General features: G+C 42.4%; 1 long non-coding RNA gene across 2 annotated transcripts in view; it reads right to left on the reverse strand.

Moving 5' to 3' along the window:
- Positions 1–23,747, reverse strand: part of LOC119527782 — a 74,958-nt gene that overhangs the window by 35,734 nt on the left and 15,477 nt on the right. The window lies entirely within an intron of this gene.

The following is a 23,747-nucleotide window of genomic DNA, read 5'->3' on the forward strand; positions in this document are numbered from 1 at the left end:
GAGAGATGTGGAACAGCTGGTAAGGATATCAGACCACCACCCCCATCCCATCCCAGGGTCAGGCCCTCCTCTGCCATTATTGAGATGAGTTTCCTTTCTGTTTCAAAATACATTTTAAAAATTGGACAAGAAAGACATGATCGAAATATAGAGAAACAGTACTAAATTAGAGCAGGGAAGCAATGTTTAGAATGAGTGGGAAGCTAGAATGGATGAGGAATGCAGTGAGGATGGTATGTGCCCCTTCTTGAGATTAACGTTGGGGTTAAGAGTGTAGAGGACCCAGGAGCCAGGGTTCCCGGATTAAATCCCAGCTCTATCACTTGACCTCTGTGTGGTTCAGTCTGCTCATCTGTGGAATGGAGATACTGCTCCACCTTCCTCTTTGGGAAGTTGTAAGGATTATATACATTACGTATGTTAAATCATATATAGTAATATATTAATTATTAGATGTGATCCCTAGAAGTGTGCCCAGCACATGGTAATTGCTTGAAAAAGACTAGCAATTGATTAGCTACTCCCAAAAAGAAAATAAAGGCTCAAAAATAAGTGCCAAGAGAAAAACTAGCATGGGAAAAACATAGTCTCTCTCTACCTAAGCCAACTTGAAAGGTGAAATCACTGCCCTCCCCCCTACGTAGGATCAGACACCCAGGGGAGTGAATCTCCCTGGCAACGTGGAATATGACCCCCAGGGAGGAATGTAGACCCAGCATCGTGGGACGGAGAACATCTTCTTGACCAAAAGGGGGATGTGAAAGGAAATGAAATAAGCTTCAGTGGCAGAGAGATTCCAAAAGGAGCCGAGAGGTCACTCTGGTGGGCACTCTTACGCACAATTTAGACAGCCCTTTTTAGGTTCTGGTGAATTGGGGTGGCTGGTGGTGGATACCTGAAGCTATCAAACTACAACCCAGAACCCATGAATCTCGAAGACAATTGTATAAAAATGTAGCTTAGAAGGGGTGACAATGGGATTGGGAGGGCCATGGGGACCACACTCTCCTTTGTCTAGTTTATGGATGGATGGGTGGAAAAATGGGGGAAGGAAACAAACAAACAAAGGCACCCAGTGTTCTTTTTTTACTTTAATTGCTCTTTTTCACTTTAATTATTATTCTTGTTATTTTTGTGTATGTGCTAGTGAAGGTGTCAGGGATTGGTTTAGGCGATGAATGTACAACTATGTAATGGTACTGTGAACAATTGAATGTACGATTTGTTTTGTATGACTGCGTGGTATGTGAATATATCTCAATAAAATGAAGATTTAAAATAAAAATAAAAAAAATAAAAATAAAAATGTAAGCCATGGCATGATTTTGAAACAATTGGTGGCATGGATGAAAGAAGAATCCATTTGAAATTGACTCTAGGGACATTCTCCTTTGAGTGACATTGCGGAGAAGGAAATGTCATCCTAGCCCACTACTTGGCTCTATTTACAGAGTCATGATAACGTAAATTCTATTTATTGGAGGTCAAAAGACAACTGTGTGTGATTGTGAAAGCCTTGTGGATCACACTCCCTTTATCCAGTGTATGGGTGGATGAGTAGAAAAATGGGGACAATAAAACTAAATGAAAAATAGGGTGTGGGGGGATGATTTGGATGTTCTCTTCTACTTTTATTTTTTATTCTTATTTTCACTTTTTCTGGTACGAGGAAAATGTTCAAAAAATAGATTGGGGTGATTAATGCACAACTATATGATGGTACTCTGAACAACTACACTTTGGATGACAGTATGGTATGTGAATATATCTCAATAAAATTGAATTTAAAAAAAAGATAACTATGGAAAGTTAACAGAAAAGGAAAAAAGTTTATGAAGCTAACATACATAGTATAAAATTAGAACAGGAAGAGAATGGAGGTGGCATAACAAAAAGTCAATGGAAATGCCTAAAATCAATAAATTAAGAAATAACGACACAACCCTACCTTTAAAGATATGGGGGTGACCACTAGAACTAAAAAGGAAACCATTTAAAGTGGTTGATCCCAGGTTGTTTTCTGAGGGTAACAAGGTGTTACAGTCTTCAGGCAACTAATAGCATTTAGATAATTCAGTAATTATAATTATCTAATGACAAAGTCTCCGGTCCCCATAGCAACCTCAGGATTAAGAACACCAGGCTACGTGGCTTCAAATCTCAGCTCTTTTATGGCAACCTAGTCACTTAGCCTCTCCAGAACTCAGTATTTTTGTCCACCAAGAAGTTATAGCATACGTACCTACCTTCTTACGTGATTTGAGAATCACAGATGCTCTCTATTCTAGTTCAAAGAAATGAGACTGGAGCTGGCCTTTGAGTCAATTCAGCTGCAGGCAGAGCCTTTCCCTGTTTAATTCTGAATCCAAAATTGAAGAGATTATGTTCATATCAAACTGCAAACACATGCAGTTTTCTGGCCAAAGAGCTCAGCTCACCTGGGCACTAATAGCTCACTCAAGCCCTTAGCTGAGGTTGAGCCAAACCTGCAAACGGGCTGGTGGTTCAGTGGAATTTGTTCCTCCTGGCATAGACCAGGCGAGCTAGCTTTTCCAGCTCTCACAGGCTGTGACATCCTTAGTGGCTTCCCACTTGCTTCTGTTACTGACTTCACTAGATACTAAAGTTGCTTGATAAAACTTCTCATTGTCCAGCTCCTGCTCACCACATGGCAAGATGCCCAAAGCATTTGTATTCTCAGGAAATAAAAATAACACCTTGAGCAATTATATCAGATGCTGGAATAGCAAATCTTTTTCACATGTGTCACCTCATTGGCTCTTTACAATTGCCATTTGGTAGACGTTATAAGCCATTTAGAGAAAGGAAGACCAGGAGGTTAAGTGAATTTCCAGAGTCCACACAGCTAGAGAATGGTTAAACCAAGATCCAGTACCCAGGCTTCCCAACTCTAACATTCTTTTGACTATACCCTGATGTCTATACCACACCTTTCATATTCTTCATTATTGTCTCTGTAAGTTTGACATGTTCATCAATGAACTCTATGCAAACCTGGCTTGGTCAACATAGCAGCCACTGACCACGTGTGGCTATTGAGCAGTTGAAATGTGGCTGGTCCAAATTGAGATGCACTAAAGTATAAAATACACACTAGATTTCAAAGATTTAGTACAATGAAAAGAATACAAAATATCTTATTAATAATTTTATATTGATTACACATTGAACTGATGATATTTTGGATCTATTGGGCTAAATAAAATAGGCTATTGAAATCAATTTCACCTGTTTCTTTTGACTTTTTTAATGTGGCTGCTAGAAAATTTTTAATTCTATGTGTGGCTCATGTTATATTTCTATTGGACAGAGCTGAGCTAGACTCCTCAATAAAGGAGACACCTGTGGTTCGATAGAAAGAACACCCCAGTGCAGAGATCAGAGGACCTGAGTTCACGTACTGGCTTTGATATTACCTACCTGTGCAGCCTTAAGCAAACCATGTACCCTCTCTGAGTCTCAGTTTCCCCCCTCTAACATGAAGGGCTGGATCAGATGATCACAATGAGTCCTTCCACCCTGACAGTCTAAATTTTTACCAACAATTCCCTCAGCCCTCCACGCTCACAGCTCTATCTGCTCCTTCTAGATCATCAGCTCCTTGAAAATAGGAAAACAGTAAGTTGTCGCCCCTCTGACCCCCGAGCCCAGTCCACCACACTGAACTAAGCACACAGTCAATACTAAATAACTTGGTGGTGGTGTTTAAAATATATGCTCAACATATATTTTTTGAACATTTTCCTCGTACCAGAAAAAGTGAAAATAAGAATAAAAAATAAAAGTAGAAGAGAACATCCAAATCATCCCCCCACACCCTATTTTTCATTTAGTTTTATTGTCCCCATTTTTCTACTCATCCACCCATACACTGGATAAAGGGAGTGTGATCCACAAGGCTTTCACAATCACACACAGTTGTCTTTTGACCTCCAATAAATAGAATTTACGTTATCATGACTCTGTTGAGTCATGCTGCCTTCTCCATCTCTCCATTCCCCACCCAACCCCCCAGGGTTTCCCCCACGATCCACGTAGTGCAGTTTGGCAAACGTTTGAATAACTTCTTACCACCCAAGATGTACAACAGGTGAAGTGAAGAGCTGAAGAGTGGGTGTTATCATTCACCCAGGGCCTCTGATGCTACTTTGATCATCAGAAGTAGCAGAAGAATATAAATAAGTGGGCGACTTTTTTGTGCTGGGTCTGCTTGCAACCATTTTGAACAGGCATCCCAGGTCACAATGGAGATTATGAAACTAACCTGATTAAAATTCAAACACAAGTGCATTCACTCGATGAACAGGTCCTCTAACTTCTGTTTTTAAGAGTAAGTTCTGGATTTAATTAGATTATTAACCACCTAAGGAAAGGTGTAGTGTCCCAATCATCTTGATATTTGGTGCCTTCGTGGCATTGGGCAAACTGGAGACTCAAAAAATACTTGCTGGTATAATTAAATAGAAGTCACAAAACCAGTTATCAACTTCAGGAACTGGGGTTAGATAAAGCATTCATTTAGAACTAATGTAAATTGAACTCTTACCATAAGCTAGGCCCTGTGCTAGGACGTGAGCGATCACATTTAATCCTCTTATAGCTCTATGAGGTAGGTTACTATTATAATGCCCCGTACAGTTTATCTGGGAAGTTCATTCCTTCCAAAAATATGTACTGAGCTCCTACAGTGAATCAGGAACTATTCTAGGCATGGGTGACTCTATTCTCATGGGCCTTACATTCTAGTGGGAGGGAGATAATAAACAGGTTGGCAAATAAATAAACACAATAATTTCAGATAGTAACATATGTTAAAGTAAATAAACAAGGTGTACAGGTTAAGGCATTAGAGACCTAGGGTGAGGATGGAGCTAGTGTAGGTTGCAATATCAGGGAAGGCCTCTTTGAGAAGGTGACCCCTGAGCTGAGACTTGAAATATGAGAGGGGGCCATAAATGTAGGGAGCGCCCCAGGGGAAGGATAGTGTAGCAGAGACAAGAGCCAGGGAAAGGCTCTCGGGCAGGCATCAGCCTGTGTTGAAGGGGCCTGTGTGGCAGGGATATTGACAAACAAGGGAGAGAGTGCTGGGAATCAAACTCAAGAGGTCACCAGGGCACGTTCAGGACTTTGTATTTTATTTAAATGTGATAGTGAACCACTGGAAAGTGTCAAACAGTGACACCATGCTGTATGAAGCATAGATGGTAGAGACGATGAGAGCGGGAGCCAGGAGACCAGTTAGGAGGTTACTGCAGTGGTCCAAGCAAGAGAGGATAGTGGTCTGGATGAGGGTGATAACCATTAAAGGTGGTGAAAAATTGGTAGATTTGGAACATATTTTAGAAGTAAACCCAACATAATTGTATAAAAGTGAGGGCAAGTGTGGAATCAAAAATGAGGCCTAGGTTTGGGACTTGAGCAAAGGAACTGAGATGGAGACAACTCAGGCAGGCACGGGAAGGTGTGTGAACCGAGCAGGAATTCGGTTTCATTAATGTTACCTTGAGTTGCCTCTTCAACATCCAAGTGAAGATGTCCACGAAGCAGTGGGGTGTAGATCTGGAGTTGGGAGGAGACAGGAGGGCTGGGGACAGGTGAGATAGCATGAAAATGCACCTTAAGGCCATGCCTTAAGGGAGATATAATCTGAGGAGAGAGCATAGATTGAAAAAAGAAGAGTGGAGAAAATGGAACATGCCTTTTCAAGTACTCTATTACCAACTGGTTGCTAGCAGGAAAACGTAACTTTACAGTGGAAGGCTCCATCTCTCACTACCTTTACCCAGTGATCTATATTAGGTCACTAACAGCAGAGGGAAACCAGACATGCCTTATATGCAATAATGCAACATGAAGTATACAGCATCACTTCTCAAACATTTATGGTGAAATATTTTACCTAAGTACAATAAGCCTTCACATATAACTCCCAATTTACAGGAAATACAGGTCATAGAGAAACATGTTAGTTGTCCTATGAAGAAGGTAGGACAATCCTCAGGACAACACCAATCTAGTGTCTTTAATCCATGTCATGGGGGAAAATGATGATTGGGGAGACTCTTCTAGATTAAAAGAGACTTAAGAAATATAAGCCTTAATATTATGTGTGGTCCTTAATTGGATTCTAGTTTAGGCAAACAGCTATAAAGACATTGGGAGGCTGGCAAGAACTGTAAGGAGTCTGGGATTTTTCCATACTTGTAAGCTAACAAATTAGCCTGGTACAATTTCATGAATGCTGGCAGAAGACAAGAAAGTCTCGGGTTAGACATAGAACGTGATTATTCCCAGCACAACGAGCAGCATGAGCTTCGTGTCTGCGTTGATTTCCTTGACCCCTAAGTCCCATGGAGCTACACAGAGATGCCCAGGCAGATACTGTACGCTCAGTGGGTTTGCGTCACAGATGAGGAAATGTGAGCTTAGGAGACCCAGACCTTTCCTAATGGGCTGCAGACAAATCTGCACAACATTTTTTTCCTGGAGGAAGATATTATCTTCGTTATACTGGACAGTAAATGATTCTGAGAGACACACTGCCTATCTTCCAAGATACTCAGTGCCTCTGCTCACAAGTCATGAAGAAACACACAAGACCCATGGAGGACTATTTACCAACAGGGGACAGTCAGAGAAATTTAAATCTGGACTGAGGATGAGATGATATTAAAGGACTACTGTTAATTTTGTTAGATATGAAGATGGTATTGTCATTAGGTAAGAAAATGTCCTAATTTTCAAGAGATGCATACAGAAATATTTAGGGCTGAGATGTCACATTGTCTATAATTTACTTGAAAGTAAAAAAATAGATGACAATATGGCAAAAGGAAAATTATTGTTAAATCTCAGTGATGGCTGTATGAATTTTCATTATACTATTCTTCTACCTCCCTGAATGTTGGAAACTTTTCTTCATGAAAAGTCAAAATATGCTTATTATTTACATTACAAACATAATATATGGCTGAGATAAAAGAAAGGGTCAGTTTGTCAAATGAGACCCAGATGAATTATCATTCTTACCCAGGACCAAACTCTACTAATTCAAAGGATACAGGCAACCTTGGAGATTGGTGAAATCTGAGACTATCGATGTCGCTCCCACAAATACTTTCTCTCCCATATTAGGACACATTTTCACTTGGATTAAACATGCAAGGTTTAGGCAATTATTCATGACATCACTGTCAACAAGGGACCCATATTGGTTACGGAGCATCTTCATTTTATACCCCATTAATTAAACAGTTTAAGTGAGATTTTCCAGCAAATCGTGCCCCATAAATCCATAAATTCCAAGTTTATTTACAATAACAATCTTGGCAGACCAGGTATATCCTGCTAAAAGCATTTGATGAATAAAGACTCTGCCATTATTTCTCTGCTAGTAAATAACATTCGTTTGCTTGCCTGGAAGTCTGGTTACTAGCCTGTTTGAAAGAGATCTGAGCAGAGACCCTTTTTTCTCCCCAAACATCCTCGGTAAAGGGAAGTAATAGGTTACAAGCCTGCTGCTAACTCTTTCCCTCTCAGTGCACATGTCCTCACTGTAAAAATTCAAATATTATAGAAATATCTAAAATAAAAAGTAGAGGCTCCCTTTCTCTCCCCCTCCCCAGTGTGTTTCACACACACCCTCTGGTCCCCCTTCCCAGAGGAGACTACTGCTAACAATATGGAGCATATGCTTCCAGTCCCTTTAAATACATTTACATTAATGTGTATGTATATAGATAGATAGATAGATATAGATATACCCTTGTGTTTGTTTACTTTTGAGTAAATAGGATTATTAATCTATTATTAATTAATAATAATATATATTATTGTGCTACTTGCATTTTGAACAAAAGTTGGCTATCCAACAAAAGTTGGATAGCATTTTCTACCATATCCCAAATAGTGTTTAACCATTCCTTTATTGATGGACATTTAGGCAGTTTCCAATTTTTCACATTACAAATAATAATGCAATGAACAACCTTGTTCATATACCTTTGGATTCATGTGAAGTATTTCTGAGAAAGAGAGCACTTCTATAGGATAAAAGTATTTCTTTGGGATAGACAATTAGAAATTGTACTGCTATGTTGAATGATGGCACATTTAAAATTGTGATAGATACTGACAAATTGCCCTTCAAGAAAGACTGTACTATTTCATAACCCCACTGCAGTGGATGAAGTACATATATCCTTACACCAATAATCAACCATGGTTATTATCAAACTTCTAAATTTTACTTGTCCGATGGGCTGAAAATGACAACTCTATCATTAATTAATTTGTGCTCTTTCTGGATAAGCATGAATCAAATGCTGTATTTCTGTCTCAACTCCTTGGAAAGAGGGGAAAACATAATCTTCCTGCAAATGTGGGAAGGTGCATTGAAATGCTTTTTATGGTTCTTACTCCGATCGAAGTCACAAAGAGATTGAACTTCATTTTGGCTGCTGCCGCTTCAGCAATGGCCACAAAAGGGGAAAAAAGTCACCTTGCACTTTTATGTTATGGTGATGACTTCTTTCCTTAAAACTCATGAACCAACCTCTGCTAGCTTCACACTTTTCTTCTGCAGCTTCCTCACCTCTCTCAGTCTTCACAGAACTGAAGAAGGTAGGGACTTGCTCTGAAGTAGGCTTCGGCTTAAGGGAGCGTTGTGGCTGGTTTGATCTTCTATCCAGACCACTAAGACTTCCTCTGTTATCAGCAATAAGGCTGTTTCACTTTCTTATCATTCACATGTTCCCCGCAGTAGCACTTTTAATTTCCTTCAGGAATTTTTCCATCGCATTTACAAGTTGGCTAACTGGAGCAAGAGACCTAGCCATTGGCCTTTTTTAGCTTCATCACGCCTAGCTTTTGATTTAAAGTGAGAGACATCCGACTCTTCCTTTCATTTGAACACGTAGAGACCATTGTAGGGTTATTCACCGACCCCATTTCAATACTGTTGTTTCTTAGGGAATAGGGAGGCCAGAGGAGAGGGAGAGAGATGGGGAAAGCCCAGTCAGTGGAGCAGTCAGAACACACAACATTTATCGATTAAGTTCACCATCTTATGTGGGCCTGGTTGTTGGCGCCCCAAACAATTACAATAGGAACATCACAAATCACCGTAACAGATATAACAATAATGAAAAATTTTGAAATACTGCAAGAATTACCAAAATGTGACAAACAGACACGAAGTGAGCACATGCTGTTGGAAAAATGGTACCGATAGACTTGCACGACACAGGGTTGCCACAAACCTTCAATCTGTAGAAAACGTAGTATCTGTGAAGCACAATAAAACATGGTATGCCCAGAGAGATTCGATGTAATGCCAATCGAGGCCTTTTGTGGAAAATGACAACCTGATTCTAAAATGTTCATGGAAGTGCAAAGGACCAATAATAGGCAAGGTAATCTTGAAGAAGGTAGGAGGACTTGCTTTATCAAATTTCAAGACATTTCTAAAGCTACAGTGATTAACACAGGATGGTTTTGACACAGGGATAGACAAATAGACCAGTGAAACAGATTAGAGAGCCTGGGAACAAATGTAAACAACGATGGACCTGAAATATGACAGCAGTGGCATGACACAGCAGTGGGAAAGGATGGTCTTCAATACATGCTGCTGGGACAACTGGATATCCACACATCATGCATAAAAATCATATTCAAATGAAATATCTATTTGTGAAAAATAAAACTGTGAAGATTTTAGAATACAGTATAGAAAAAATAACTTCATGACCTCAGGCTGGGGAAGGACTTCTTAAACAAGATACAAAGAACACTAACCATCTAACCACAAAAAAATAAATGAATAAAATAAAGAATAAAAACCCACAAGATCAAGATATTCAATAATAATAAAATTTAAAACTTTTCTTCATGAAGCAGTATAATGCAGAGAGTGAAAAGACAAGCCACCTAGTGGAAAAGTTATTTGGAACACAGAACCACTAATAGATGTGGAGTGGCTGAGAATCTGCATTTCTAACCAGTTCCCAGGTGTGGCTGATGCTGCCAGTTCAGCCTCCACACTTGGAGAAAAACTGCTCTAGGGGAAGCAGAGGATCAGGGTACCTTTTCACAAATTTCCCTCTTCTTTTTTTGTAACTTTTTATTTTGAGATAATTTCAAACTTACAGAACAGTTGCAAAAAGAATACAAAACCCATACAGAGATCTCCAACATACCCCCCACCCAGATCCACCAACTTTTAACATTTTGCCACATTCACTATATCACTCTACCTATCATCTATCTATGTATCTATCTTATTTATTCCAAGCCATTTTTAAAGCTATTGTAAAAATGTCTTCTCTAAACATTTGCGAGTAGGTTTATATGTCATGCTCTTGAACACTTAATACTTCCATGCAAATTTCCTAAGAACAAGGGTATTCACTTATGTAACCACCTTAAGAACAATAACCTTGTTGAAGAAATTTAACTTTAATATAAAGCTTACAGTCTATATTCCAATTTTTTAATATGTCCCAATAATATCATTTTGGGCATCTTCTCCTACGTTATTAGATCTTGTCCAGGATCATGTATTTTACTTAATTGTCATCTCTTTAGTCTCTCTCTTTTTTGAAATCATGGAAACACACATACAACATCAATATTCCTCTTCTTTTCAAGCTAGTTTCAAAATAATTTTAAAGAAAGAATCATGCTTTTATCTCCAATAAAGTCACAGAGATGATTTCTTCATAAATATTATAAACTAGGAATAGGATTTTTGGTCTTTCAAAATATAGTGTCGATGGAAGAAGAAAAGTAGCAGAAGGGTTTCTTGTGGTAGAAAAGGTTTGAGCCTCTGGCACAGATGGCACTCCAGGGTCCCTTCCAGTTTCAACTGGACCATGGACCCAGAAGGGCTAGAGCTTTGTCACACTCATCTTTGTGTCACCAAGACCTAACAGATTCTCACTCAACATTTTACAATAGTAACACATGGATGATAATGACAATTAATGAAAATGTAAGCTCCAGTCAAGCAGAAATGTTATCTGTCCTGACCATTGCTTCACCCCAAGCCACCAGAGGAATGCTTGGCACATGGCATCCACCGGATAAATATTCACTGAAAAACTTATATAAATTCCACTTTTCATGTGTGTGTTGAATATCCTGAAATTAAAATAAAAAGTACCAATGAAATTAAGCAAATTCTTGAAATACAGCAAAATGGAGATGCCTTTGTCACCACTATGAAAATTTACAATTCAATTACCAATTTATTTACTGTTGGAGAGGAGAAGGAAATTGCTCACCTGATCAGAAAAACGTTCAAGGTAAAATGACAATCATCTATAACCCCTCTTCTTCTAGGAAGCTAATTTTTCAAGTGAACCTGATACTACTTTACATGGTTTCCCCTAGAAAGCCCAATATGTTGAGATTTTATGCATTACAGAAACATGGCAACTAAAGGAAAATCTAGAACAAAGCAAGTTAAGGTTGGTTGTTTAAAAAATGCCAACTGAGGACTCACAGGGAGAATCAGGATCGGCATATAGATGCTACAGTTTTCTACCTTATTTCTGAAATTAACTTGCTAACTAGAACCCTCTGGCAGATGGGCCAGGCTGCTACAGAAAAGCGGGAAAGCACTAGACCAATGGTTAATGTGTCTGGGTTCCATTCCTGTTTTTGCCACTATCTAAAAAATAGAATTGCCTTGCAGGATTGCTGTGAGGTTTAAATGATGTCAGAATACAATATGCAATTCATGGAGACAGAAAGTAGATTACAGTTTACCAGGGGCAGGGGTGGAGTGGGGAATGGGGCGTTAATGCTTACTGGGCATGTACTTCTCATGGTAGCACAACACAGAGAATGTAATTAACATCACTGAATTATGCCTGAAAGAGGTTAGAATTGGAAAAGTTATACTGTATATATGCTACCACAATAAAATTAAAAAAAAAAAAAAAGTCACTGGACCCAATAATGTGAGGCTCCTTCCAGGTCTGACATCCTAGGATGGTCTGAGTTTTGAGAGCTCCTGAGCACTTTACCTGCACTGTCTGGATTTTTCCATGGGGTCGGTCCTGTCTATCCCAAACTCCCAGAGGGTCAGAGACTATAGCCTATAATTCTACATCTCTCCTCCACCCTGACGCAACCCAGCCCTAAGCACAGAGCTGACTCTCAGAAGGAATCACTTGTTGATTGTCCTACACCTGTTTCAAACTAATTGTTAGCAACCCTTACTTCTCTCATCTTTCATTCATGTTTTTTTTTAATTCAAAATTTTCCTGCGTATTGCATATTGAATTCTGAATGAGGGTGAAATGAAGAGTTTCACTTTATCAAAACTTTACATTTTGGTGCAAAAAATTAAATGAAAAATTAAGTAGTGTGTATCTTTTACAGACTCTGACTTTTAACTCTATGAAACTCACAGAAGAAGCAAACACGAGCAAGCAGAGAGCCTTTTGTTCCAGGCCATTTTGCTGTCTGGATAGAGAGACGTAAAATCCTCATTACTTTGGCAATTATGAGACGATTCTTCTTAAAATTAAGATACGAGAGTGTTATCTCATAAACAAACTTTCACATGGAAGGACACCCAGTTTCACTGCCTTTCACTCCTATTGAATTCCTGAGGGCAGGGGCTCTGTCCTACCCATGCTGGTGTCTTGTACGTGGCACAGTGTAGACATCAGGAGGTCTCCAGAAATACCTGCTGCAAATTACGCTCAAGCAGCCACAGCAGCCTTCGACTTCAGAAACTTGAAACGTGGAGAAATGACGGGATCCTGCTGGTCCCTCAGTAACAGGTGGTGGAGCTGGGCCAGAGCTCACCTTTCACAAAGTCACAAATTTAGAGCTGGAAGAGACTTAAACAGACATCTTGTGTAATTAACCCGCCTTTTTCAGATAGGGCAACTGAGGCTTTGGGAGGTGAGGGGACTTGTCCCACATCATGCAGCCAGTAAGAGACAGATATTCAAACTTCCGTCTGTCGGGCTCCATAGACCCGTGGATCTCAATTGCCATTTTTCTGCTGCAAAACACAGAAGGGACAAGGAAACTGCCCCCAGGATCAGAGTGAGATGGCCACAGTGATTGCTGACTGGGGAGAGGACACCCTGGGGCAGTTGTAGTTTGAAATTCTTGCCTCTTGTCCAGCTGAAAGTCCCCATCGTAGACCCATACTCATTCCCATATTCCGCACAGCCCAGTTAATGTTAAGGACATTCACTCTGGGAAGACAAGGAGATGCTCAGCTTAGGAGGGATCGGGGAAGACCAGGAGAGGCCATTGAAACCCAGGCCAGAGTTAGGTGCAGAAGGCAGGTCAAGGCTTTGACTGCAGCCCCACAGCATTAGCAAAACATGGTCACCCATGCAGAGCCAGAGGGCACCTTCCTGGGTCAGAGACCAAGAAACCATAAAGCCAAACCATCCAGCTATCGGAGGTCATTGCGGTCAGGGCAGCGTCAAGAGATCAGCAACCTGCTGCTCAGCCCAGGAAACTTTCCTTAGCCTAATCCCGCTCCTGGCATCCTGCTTGCAGCAAGCTGGGAGGATCTGACCCGCCCTCCTTCCAGCTACCATTCCCCCATCCAAAAATATGGTTTCAGTTTCTCCCCTCTTTGTCTTCTCTTTGTCCCCTTCCCCCATCACATACACACACACACACACACACACACACACACACACACACACACACAGGCACACAGTGTTGCAGCCTTACTCCTTGTTTTAGATTAAATTATTAGTGTCAATTTTTCACTTCCCTCTAACTTCCCTTGCTATGGCCTCATGAGAGGCAGAGTCTACTTCTCCCTCCCTTGATTCTGTACCTGGCCATATGACTTCCTTTGGCCTTCATGATGAGCCTTGATCTCTGTGCTCCAGGGATCTACCCTGAGAAGAAATGCCGCAGGCACTTTCAGGGTGCTCCTCGGGCCGCTAACCACTGCCCTTTTAGTCAAGATCCCAAAAATGAGACATGTGGAAGAGACCTGCATCCAACCTGCAGCCTGGAGTCCAGCCAACTCCAGCCAAGACAGAGCCAATCTATAAGCCTATTAGCATGAGATTAAATGACTGTTGTTTTAAGCCACTGAGTTTGGACACATTTTGTTACTCAGCGTTATTGTGACAATAGCTGACTAATACACTTCAAAAGCCTACCATTCTATACCTTCTTAATGCCAGGCTCAATATAAAAGCCTTCCACCAGTAGCATCTCCTTTTGTCATTCCTCCAAAGCACCACACTTATTTTCCTCTTCTCAGGCAGCAAACCTTAAGACTGTATGGCCCTAACCCAACATGTCCATCCCACAATACACCTACAGGATTTCCCCTTTCTCAACACTAACTTTTAACTCTGATGGCTTTTGCCAAAAAGACCCACAGGGCACTCTGACTATAGACCTTGCTGATCTTACTGACTGTGAACTCTCAGCAGGTTATGTGCCTCCTGCCCCCTCTGCCCAGGAAGCCAACTTAATGGCTTTCACCCAACCATGTCATGAAGCCTCAGAAGACAGTGCTAATAGACACTGGTACTGAGTAAGCCTTTGTGCCCATGGCACTGGAACACTTTGACCACCACATGTTACCTCCCCTGTGCGGGACTCCCAGCAGAAATGGACTTTATTTTGTGCAGCACTGTTACAGGCTGTTCAGTTGCCAGCTGAGCTTGCTGTCATTAAGTGTGAATCTCACAGAGCTATTGCTAGAAAAGTCCCCAAGGGAAACGTTTGGGCTGATTCTCTCAGGCCTAAGCCTGGGCTTTCTCCCTGCTTCTGGCAGAGTTCTTGATCTGTTTTAACATCTCAAGTGCCTTCCCCAATGCCAGATCTTAAAGCTTGACACTTTTAAAGGACCACACCCAAAAACTGAGGGTGGGATGGGGAGAAAAGGAAAGAAAGAAAAGCAGGGAAATGCTGGATGCATGTTGCATCTCAATTATCTTGGATTCAAGACAGCCACCAAATCACTCCTTGGATATTCCTGCCCATCTTGCTTGTGTGCCCCATTCGATGTTGCATTTGAGCTCCCCACTGGACCGGCACAACCCCAATTGCTGCACAGTAGCTCAGAACAACTGCCTTATATGTCATGTCTGCCAAACCCACAATGAGGGTATGGGGACCCAGGGCCCCGCCCCCTCCCCTCCATAGTGCAAGTGAGTTATTGCACATAGCCACCTACTTGACCGGAACGGATGTTAAAGGTCATCAGACCTCCCCAGGGGGAGGGAAGAATGTACAAATGGATTGTAAACAAAGCATTAAAACTCCCCTCCCCGATCACTGTTGATAACAAATCTCTACACCCCTCTGTCATAAGACCCTGCTGAAACTCTGTTCTCACATCCTATGGAATGTTTCTGTCCTAACCCACAGAAACCACCCCCTGGCACTCCTTGCTCTTTGCAGAGCAGTAATACCATTTTCTGACTGGCCACCACCAGGAAGTACTTTCTCCTGTCCGTAAGACCTATTAAACTCATGTATAACTCTGCGCCTAGAGTATTCTTCAGTCTTAGGGCTAAGCTGGGTTGGAACAACTGGCAAGCCAGCTAGGAGACCAAAGAGCTGCCAGCCGCAGCAGGCATGAGTCCTGGGAAGGGAGAATCTGTGGGGAGAATCCCAAATTGGCCTGTGTCATCCATGTGAGGAGGGGCAGCTGCCCTCCTGGACAATTGGGGACCATCACAGAGTATGGGGATAGCCTGAAAATGCCGGCGGGATTGCTAACTGTTTTGGAACAAATAGCAGGACAAGTAAATTTAAGTAAAAAGAAAAGAGACAGCCAAATAGTGGCAGCCACAGCATGGCCCATTAGGAGCCTTGCAGATGGCTGCTGAGGCAGAACAAGTGGCGAAAACTACCGCGCACCATTTAGAAGAGAAAGTAAAACTGGAACGATATAAGGACTCTCTGACTGATCACCTGCTCCAAGTGGATGATCAGTTAGTGACCCTGACATGCAGTTATGCCCAAGTCAAAGGCCATAATCTGCCTCAGGCTTGAGTCCAGAGGATGTTAGCTACTCCGGGATGGGAATCCAAAACATGGGACCCCATAGACTCTTCCTCGGAGGAGGAAGGGGAGGAAGAATGGGAGATGGAGGAAGACGAGCCCCAACAGGTGCGCCCCATGATACAACAGAAATGGAAAGCATCGCAAGATCAACCCCCTGGGGTTCAACAATTCCAGCCTCCTGATCAGAAATTACACATTATTATGAGAGACTGTAGCGCTGCTGAATTAGATGATTTAAAGCAGCAGTACAGACAAAAAACTAAGGAGTCCCTACCCAATTGGCTTCTGAAGTTAAGGGACACTGAATCAGAGGGAGCAGTGCTATCAGGAGTGGAGTTGAGTAAATTGCTGTCTATTACAACCCACCCTTCGCTACAATGCTTGTAGGCTACCTCAACTAATGCAAAAACCACCTCCTTATTGGTATGGTTGGTTGATAGTATAAGGCTGCATGGCCTAATGAAGGGGATATACCACACAATACTCCCATTGGCAAACTATGGGGAGCTACAAGATGTTTTAGAGGACTATGAATGAAGCATGCCATTTATGCCAAAGCTTTCGTAGGTCCTGACACTGAGGCTTTTGCTGCAGGAATGAAAAATATGGTATTGCATACTGCCCCCAACCATTACTATGGGCCTCTCATGCCTATCCTAAGTCCACTAGTAAGACAGCCCATTTCCCTTGCTGCTCAGGTTATAGCTGACCTCAGTGAGTCAGAGAGGCTGCAGAAAAGGAGGATGGGAATAAGGGTAATGGGAAAGGCTCCTGTGAGCATGACAGCACTAATCAGGTAACCTGCAAGCAGATGTGGGTGGATCTCATTGTTGCAAGCACAGAAATAAAAGCTATAGATAAGCAACCTAACGCAGTCCTTGTAAAGCTATGGTGCAAACTGCCTGAGGGCCAGAGATTTACTAAAGTGAGCTCCAAAGCCTCCAAGGGAGAAAGGAAATCAGGAAAGAAACCACCGAGCACAAGCCTGGGTGCCCTCCACTCCCCTTAAAGAGGTGTGGCAAGCCCCTTTCCTCTCCTGTAGGGGTGAAGTCAGGATCCCCAGGTGTGAACAATAGCTGAGGACCCCCAGGATTGGAGGCTACATGTAGAATTAACCATTTACTGGTCCCCCACTAACAGTGTTAGCACTGGTAGATACGGGAACTGAATATACCTTAATCTATGGGAATGTAGCCTGATTCCCTGAGCCAGTACTGGCTACAGATGGCTGTGTGGGGAAAACAATCCAAAGTGGCACAGTCTAACTTTACAAATTGGGAGATTGCCCACACACACACACACACACACACACACACACACACACACACACACACAAACAAGTGTATATGGAATATATTTCCCCTATACTGAAATACATTTTAGGAATTGATCTTCTGAAGAATGCCGCTATATGGGAATTCCACCTCCAGTGTAGAGTGATCAAAGTGGGCTTAAAGGGGTAGGCAAAATGGTCCCCTGTAAAAGCACCCCCACCTCAGAGGGTCATGTCTACAAAACAATATAAACTTACAGGAGAGCACCAAGAAATCTCAGCCACTATCAAAAAGTTGGAGCAGGTGGGGATAATAATACCCACCCACAGACCTTTCTATAGTCCTGTATGGCCATAACGAAAGCCTGATGGAATGTGGCACATGACAGTAGATTATGTGGAGTTAAACAAGGTAACACCACCATTGTATGCCTCAGTCCTGAACATTGCTGGTTGATTCCAAGAATTTAGATCCCAATTGTGTCAATATCATTTTGTATTGTATCTTGCTAATGCTTTCTTTAGTATCTCCCTAGAAAAATCAGGCCAGCCTGCATTTGCCTTATCCTGAGAAGGCCAACAATGGACTTTTACTGTGCCTCCCCAAGGCTATGTACATAACCTGACCATTTGCCACGGTCTTGTGGCAAAGGATTTAGCTAAGTGGAAAAGTCCCACAAGTGTAACTCTACTTCACTGTATTGATGATGTCATGCTAACCAGTAACTCTCTTTCAGAATTAAAAGAAGACTCAGGCTCACTGCTATCTCACCTTGAGAGTAGGGGATGGACAGTCAATGGTGACAAACTGCAAGGCCCTGGCTGCTCTGTCAAATTCTTGGGTGTTGTATGGTTGGGTAAGACAAAAACTATACCTTCTTCTGTAGTTGACAAGTTGCAATGTTTCCCCATGTCACAAACACCAAAGCAACTAATGGCTTTCTTGGGGTTGTTGGGGTATTGGAGACCTTTTGCTCCTCAGCCCAAATATTAAAACCTTTGCATGTTTTGAATAGGAAAGGCCATCCCTGGGATGGGACACCTATCAACAAGCTGCTTTTAAAAAGGCAAAAAGGGCAATAGCACAGGCACAAGCACTGAGGGGCATAGATTCAGACCTACCCTGTGAATTGGATGTAGCTAGCACTTATTTTGCTTTGGGTGGTGTGCCAGTTTGAATGTGTTATGTCCCCCAAAACACCATTATCTTTGATGCGATCTTGTGTAAACAGACATATTAGTGTTGATTAGATCATAATTCTTTGAGTATTTCCATGGAGATGTGACCCACCCAACTGTAGGTGATAACTCTGATTAGATAATTTCCATGGAGGCATGGCCGCACCCATTCAGCATGAGCCTTGATTAGTTCACTGGAGCACTGTATAAGCTCAGACAGAAGGAGTGAGCTTGCTACAGCCAAGAGGGACACTTTGAAGAATGCACAAAAGCTGAGAGAGTAGCTGCAGATGAGAGACAGTTTGAAGACAGTCATTGAAAGCAGACTCTTGCTCTGGAGAAGCTGAGCGGACAAACACCTCAAGAGCAACTGAGAGTGACATTTTGAAGGGAGCTGCAGCCTAGAAAGGAACATCCTGGGAGAAAGCCATTTTGAAACCAGAACTTGGAGCAGACGCCAGCCACATGCCTTCCCAGCTAACAGAAGTTTTCCAGATGCCACTGGCCATCTTCCAGTGAAGGTACCCAATTGTTCATGACTTACCTTGGACACTTTATGGCCTTAAGACTGTAACTGTGTAACCAAATAGACCCCCTTTATAAAAGCCAATCCATTTCTGGTGTTTTGCATTCTGGCAGCATTAGCAAACTAGAACAGGTGGAGTCTGTGGCAGAGGCAACATTCTAAACAAATGTCCCTTGGCTTTTGGTCACAATTATGGAAAGGGGCAGAACTGAGATACAACCCCCTGGAAATGCAATTGTGTGCTGCATATAATGCCTTACTGCAAGTAGAGGGACTGACACAAAGATGCCCTATTCAGCGTTGGATAAAAATATCCCTATTCAGGGATGGATAACCAACATGGCTTCTAAGCCAAGCTCTGGCAGTGCCCAACTAAGCACACTGACCAAATGGAAACCCTACCTGCTACAGCACAGCATTTTCAATACCAGCCCTCTGAGTGCAGAAATGCACAAGATTCTCAGACCAGTGTCCTATATAGAAGATTCAACAGCTAAAGTCTCTGTACCTGAAATAGCTGTTGAAATGCCCACTATGTAAGGCATGGGTACCATTCCCGAGTCTCCTTGGTACACTGATGCGTCCACTAGCAGGCACCCTCATACACGGACAGCTGCAGCTGTGCAACCCAGTACTGACATTATACAGTGGGAGACTGACACTAGACAAAGCAGTCAATGGGCTGAGCTAAGAGCAGTGTGGATGGTAATAGTGCATGAACAAGAGACGCACTAACTGTCTGTATCAAAAGCTGGGCTGTTAACAAAGGCCTTACAATTTGGATGGCAACCTGGAAGCAGAAACAATGGACAATCATAGGCGGCCCCTCTGGAGATAAGAATTGTGGAAAGACATCTGGAACACCTGCCAATGACGAAAGGTAACTGTTTTTCATGTCCTTGCCCACACTCCCAACACATTACCCAGGAATATGGAAGCAGATGCACTTGCGTGGGTTCAGAGCAGCACAGCTGAAACCAGGGAAGCAGCGGAGAGGTTTAATCAGAAAAGCAGATGCTGAGGGCATCAAACCCTGTAGCATCTGGCTCAGCAGTTCCAGCTGTCAATCATGCCAGCAGCTAGTGGACATCACTAAAGAGTCCCCCTCATGCTCCCTGCATCGACCATGTAGGCTACCACACCAGATGGGACACATCAGCCTGTCGAAATCGGTGACCTGGTAGCAAGTGGTCTACATAGGTCCCCGTCATCTCTCAGAGGGGTCAAGGTGTTTTTACTGCTGCAGACATGGCTACGGGACTTTTATTAGCTTTCCCAGTGGGGAGGTGAACCAATAGGCCACCATCCACTGTTTGGAAAGGGGAGGTGCTCTGTATAGCATGCCTACACAAATAGACAGTCATCAGGAGACCCCTTTCACTGGACAAATGACCCAAGATGGGCTATGGCTATGATGTAATGTGGCCTTTCCATCTACCTTATAGCCCCACAGGTACAGGCCTACATATATAAAAAAAATGAATAGCTTCCTAAAGGAACTGTTGAAGATAAGAAATCTCTATGACAATGGACTAAAAGGCTTTGTCAGGCCCTAACTTGCTTGAATGCAACACCTCGGGCTGCTGCACTTTCCCATTTTGAAATTCTAATGGAACCAATGCAGGCATTGAGAATCTAAAGTTAAAGGGCCAGCTGCCTTACAGCTTAAGCAGGGAAATAGTAACAACTTATGGTTGCCTGTGCCTCAGACCATACAAAACAGGGAAAACTAGATCAACTGGTTAGGAAACCCAAGTCCCTGGGGAAAAGGAGTTACCCAAAATATTGTAATAAGACCTCAGTTTATCAGAAAAATCTGTTAAAGTCCCTGGGGAAAAGGAGTTACCCAAAATATTGTAATAAGACCTCAGTTTATCTGTTAAAATCTTTATCACCAATCCAGGGCCTCCTATTCCCACAGGAACTTTATGCATGACTATGTGGACCCTTCTTATGCCCAAATTAACAACTGATGTAATGGTAGAAGAGTCAAGCTTTGCAGGGGGAGAATATCTGGTATTTAAAACCTCCCCATATGTTCTTCTGCCTGGTGCCTTATTATCAAGCCAATGGACCCCTAGCATGTATATTGTAAGATCAGCAGGAATTACCCCTTGTTGTTCCCCATAAACATCTCTCTTCTCACCCATAGCGCTCTAGCAAACACCTTCCTACAGTGGGCTTCAGAGGTAACTCATGCCCACAATTGAACCCCATGTTGGGTTTGCATGGACTTACCAACTTCAGGTGCCACCAGCCTTCCTTGGATTGTGACCCCTACGAATTGGACTGCATGAAAAACCCTGCTGGCCTGGCAGAATTCAGTGCATTGGAAAACCTGGAAAAGAATCTTCTCATTTAACACTGAAATCCAACTATCATCCTGTAATGAAACTGGGGCTTACATCTCCTCCCTGGTATGGGAACAGGTGAACAAGTGCCGACCTGTATTGGGGTATGCCGTATATGATGGTTCAGGGCGGCTGACAACAGAAGCTGTAACAATAGACTATGTTACCCCTGTCTGTATGGAACAACTCATTGGAATTCATGATGTGGGGTGGCTACTGCCCAAAACTGTGTAAATTTACTGTTAAACTACGAAACAACAGTCTTTTCCACTGGCAAAATATCTCCAACCAACATGGGGCATACCTTTCCCCTAAAGGATGGCTATGGACCTGTGGGCAACAGGATTGGCCCTAGTTACCCTATAACTTTGGATAGGATATTGTACATGGCGAAAGCCCTATGTCCCCGCTACCTTATATGACTCTTTACCCCATACTCCTAATAATTGGGAAATGGTTAAAGCTAGATGTAGAATAAAATGCACTCCCTGGTGGTATTAACCTTTAGCCATTCTTGCACCAGGTAGAACTGCAACAGTTACTGAAAAATATGGGCAGCTTTAGCCATCACACTGCCCAAGCACTTAATGATTCCAAAAGAGTTATAGCTTGCTAAATGAAGAAACCACACAGCTTAGAAAGGCAGAATGGCCTTAGAGTCTCACTGCAGCACAGAGCAACACCTATTCTTTAATGTGCAGTGCTGCGTATATATTTCTGATCATTTGCACAATGTTTCACAAGTTTTAAATCATACACAAGAACACATACATAATAATTATCAATTATCAGTAGATTCCTTTCTTGGCCATGACGGCATCACTTTGTGGGGTTATCTCTGTGGGGTGGGGTGGGGGGCTTCTAGTGTTCTGTTGTCTCTCATACTGTTGTTGTGGAATATGGATGCAATGTCTGTCCTATGATCAACGTAGTCTGCTGCGTGGGAGTGGAGTGTGGAGACCTAGGGCCCTGCCCCCTCCCCTCCATAGTGAAAGTGAGTTATTTCATGAAAGTCACCTACTTGACTGGTACAGACGTTAAAGGAGGGGAAAGAATGTGCAAATGGTATCATAAACAAAGCATTAAAACTCCCCTCCCCTAATCACTATTGATAACAAGTCTCCACACCCCTGTGTCTCAACTCTGTTCCACACCCTTATGGAATGTCTTTGTCCTAGCCCTTATAAACCATCTCCTGGCACCCCCTGCTCTTTGCAGAGGGCTAATTCCATTTCCTGGCCGGCTGCTGCCAGGAAAAACTCCCTCTTGTCCATAAGTCCAATTAAACTCATGTCTAACTCTGTGCCTAGTATGTTCTTTGGTCTTAGGGCTGAACTGGGTTGGAAAAGAGGGTAAGCCCTTAAAGACGGTGAACAAGGAGGCATGTGAATGATCTTTATTCTGTGTCCTGAGGGTGATTACTATCAGCCCTCTTTCATAATTAAATGTTTGCTTTCTGGAAGAATTAAAACACTCCTAGGCACAAATATTGTCTCTACCACCATTGCTAAGAAACTCTTTTATGATATTAATCCCCACTGGAGACCAGCCCTCTCCACATCAAGCAATATAGGCACTCATTTCATTCGAAAAATTGTTTTGTAAAATCTCAAAATTCTTCCTGATTCAACATAGTTTATATTTTCCCTGTGATCCCCAGAGTGCAGAAGCAATTATAATTCGTTCTTATGAAAAAGTTTAGCTAAAATATGTGCCACCACAACACTGAGTGCCTAAATTGTTCCCTCTTGGCTAATAAACATTGTAGAAACTCCAACAGGTAAACTGGTCTGGCTCATACAAACTTGTCAGAAGAAGATATATAAAATCGTCCTGATTTACCCCCGTTCTAGTTTGCTAATGCTGCCAGGATGCAAAACACCAGAAATGGATCAGCTTTTACAAAAGGGGGTTTATTTGGTTACAAAGTTACAGTCTTAAGGCCATAAAATGTCCAAAGTAAGTCATCAACAATCGGGTACCTTCACTGGAGGATGGCCAATGGCATCCAGAAACCTCTATTAGCTGGGAAGGCACACGGCTGGCGACGGCTCCAGAGTTCTGGTTTCAAAATGGCTTTCTCCTAGGACATTCCTTTCTAGACTTCAGCTTCTCTCCACAATGTCACTCTCAGTTGCTCTTGGGGCATTTGTCCTCTCTTAGCTTCTCCAGGGCAAGAGTCTGCTTTCAAAGCCCATCTTCAAACTGTCTCTGTAAACTGCAGTTCCTCTCTCAGCTCCTCTCATTCTTCAAAGTGTCCCTCTTGGCTGTAGCAAGCTTGCTCCTTCTGTCTGTGCTTATATAGTGCTCCAGTGAACTAATTCAGACCCACCCTGAATGGGTGGGGTCACACGTCCATGGAAATTATCCAATT

This window comes from Choloepus didactylus, chromosome 2 (assembly GCF_015220235.1).
Source record: "Choloepus didactylus isolate mChoDid1 chromosome 2, mChoDid1.pri, whole genome shotgun sequence".
NCBI lineage: Eukaryota > Metazoa > Chordata > Mammalia > Pilosa > Megalonychidae > Choloepus > Choloepus didactylus.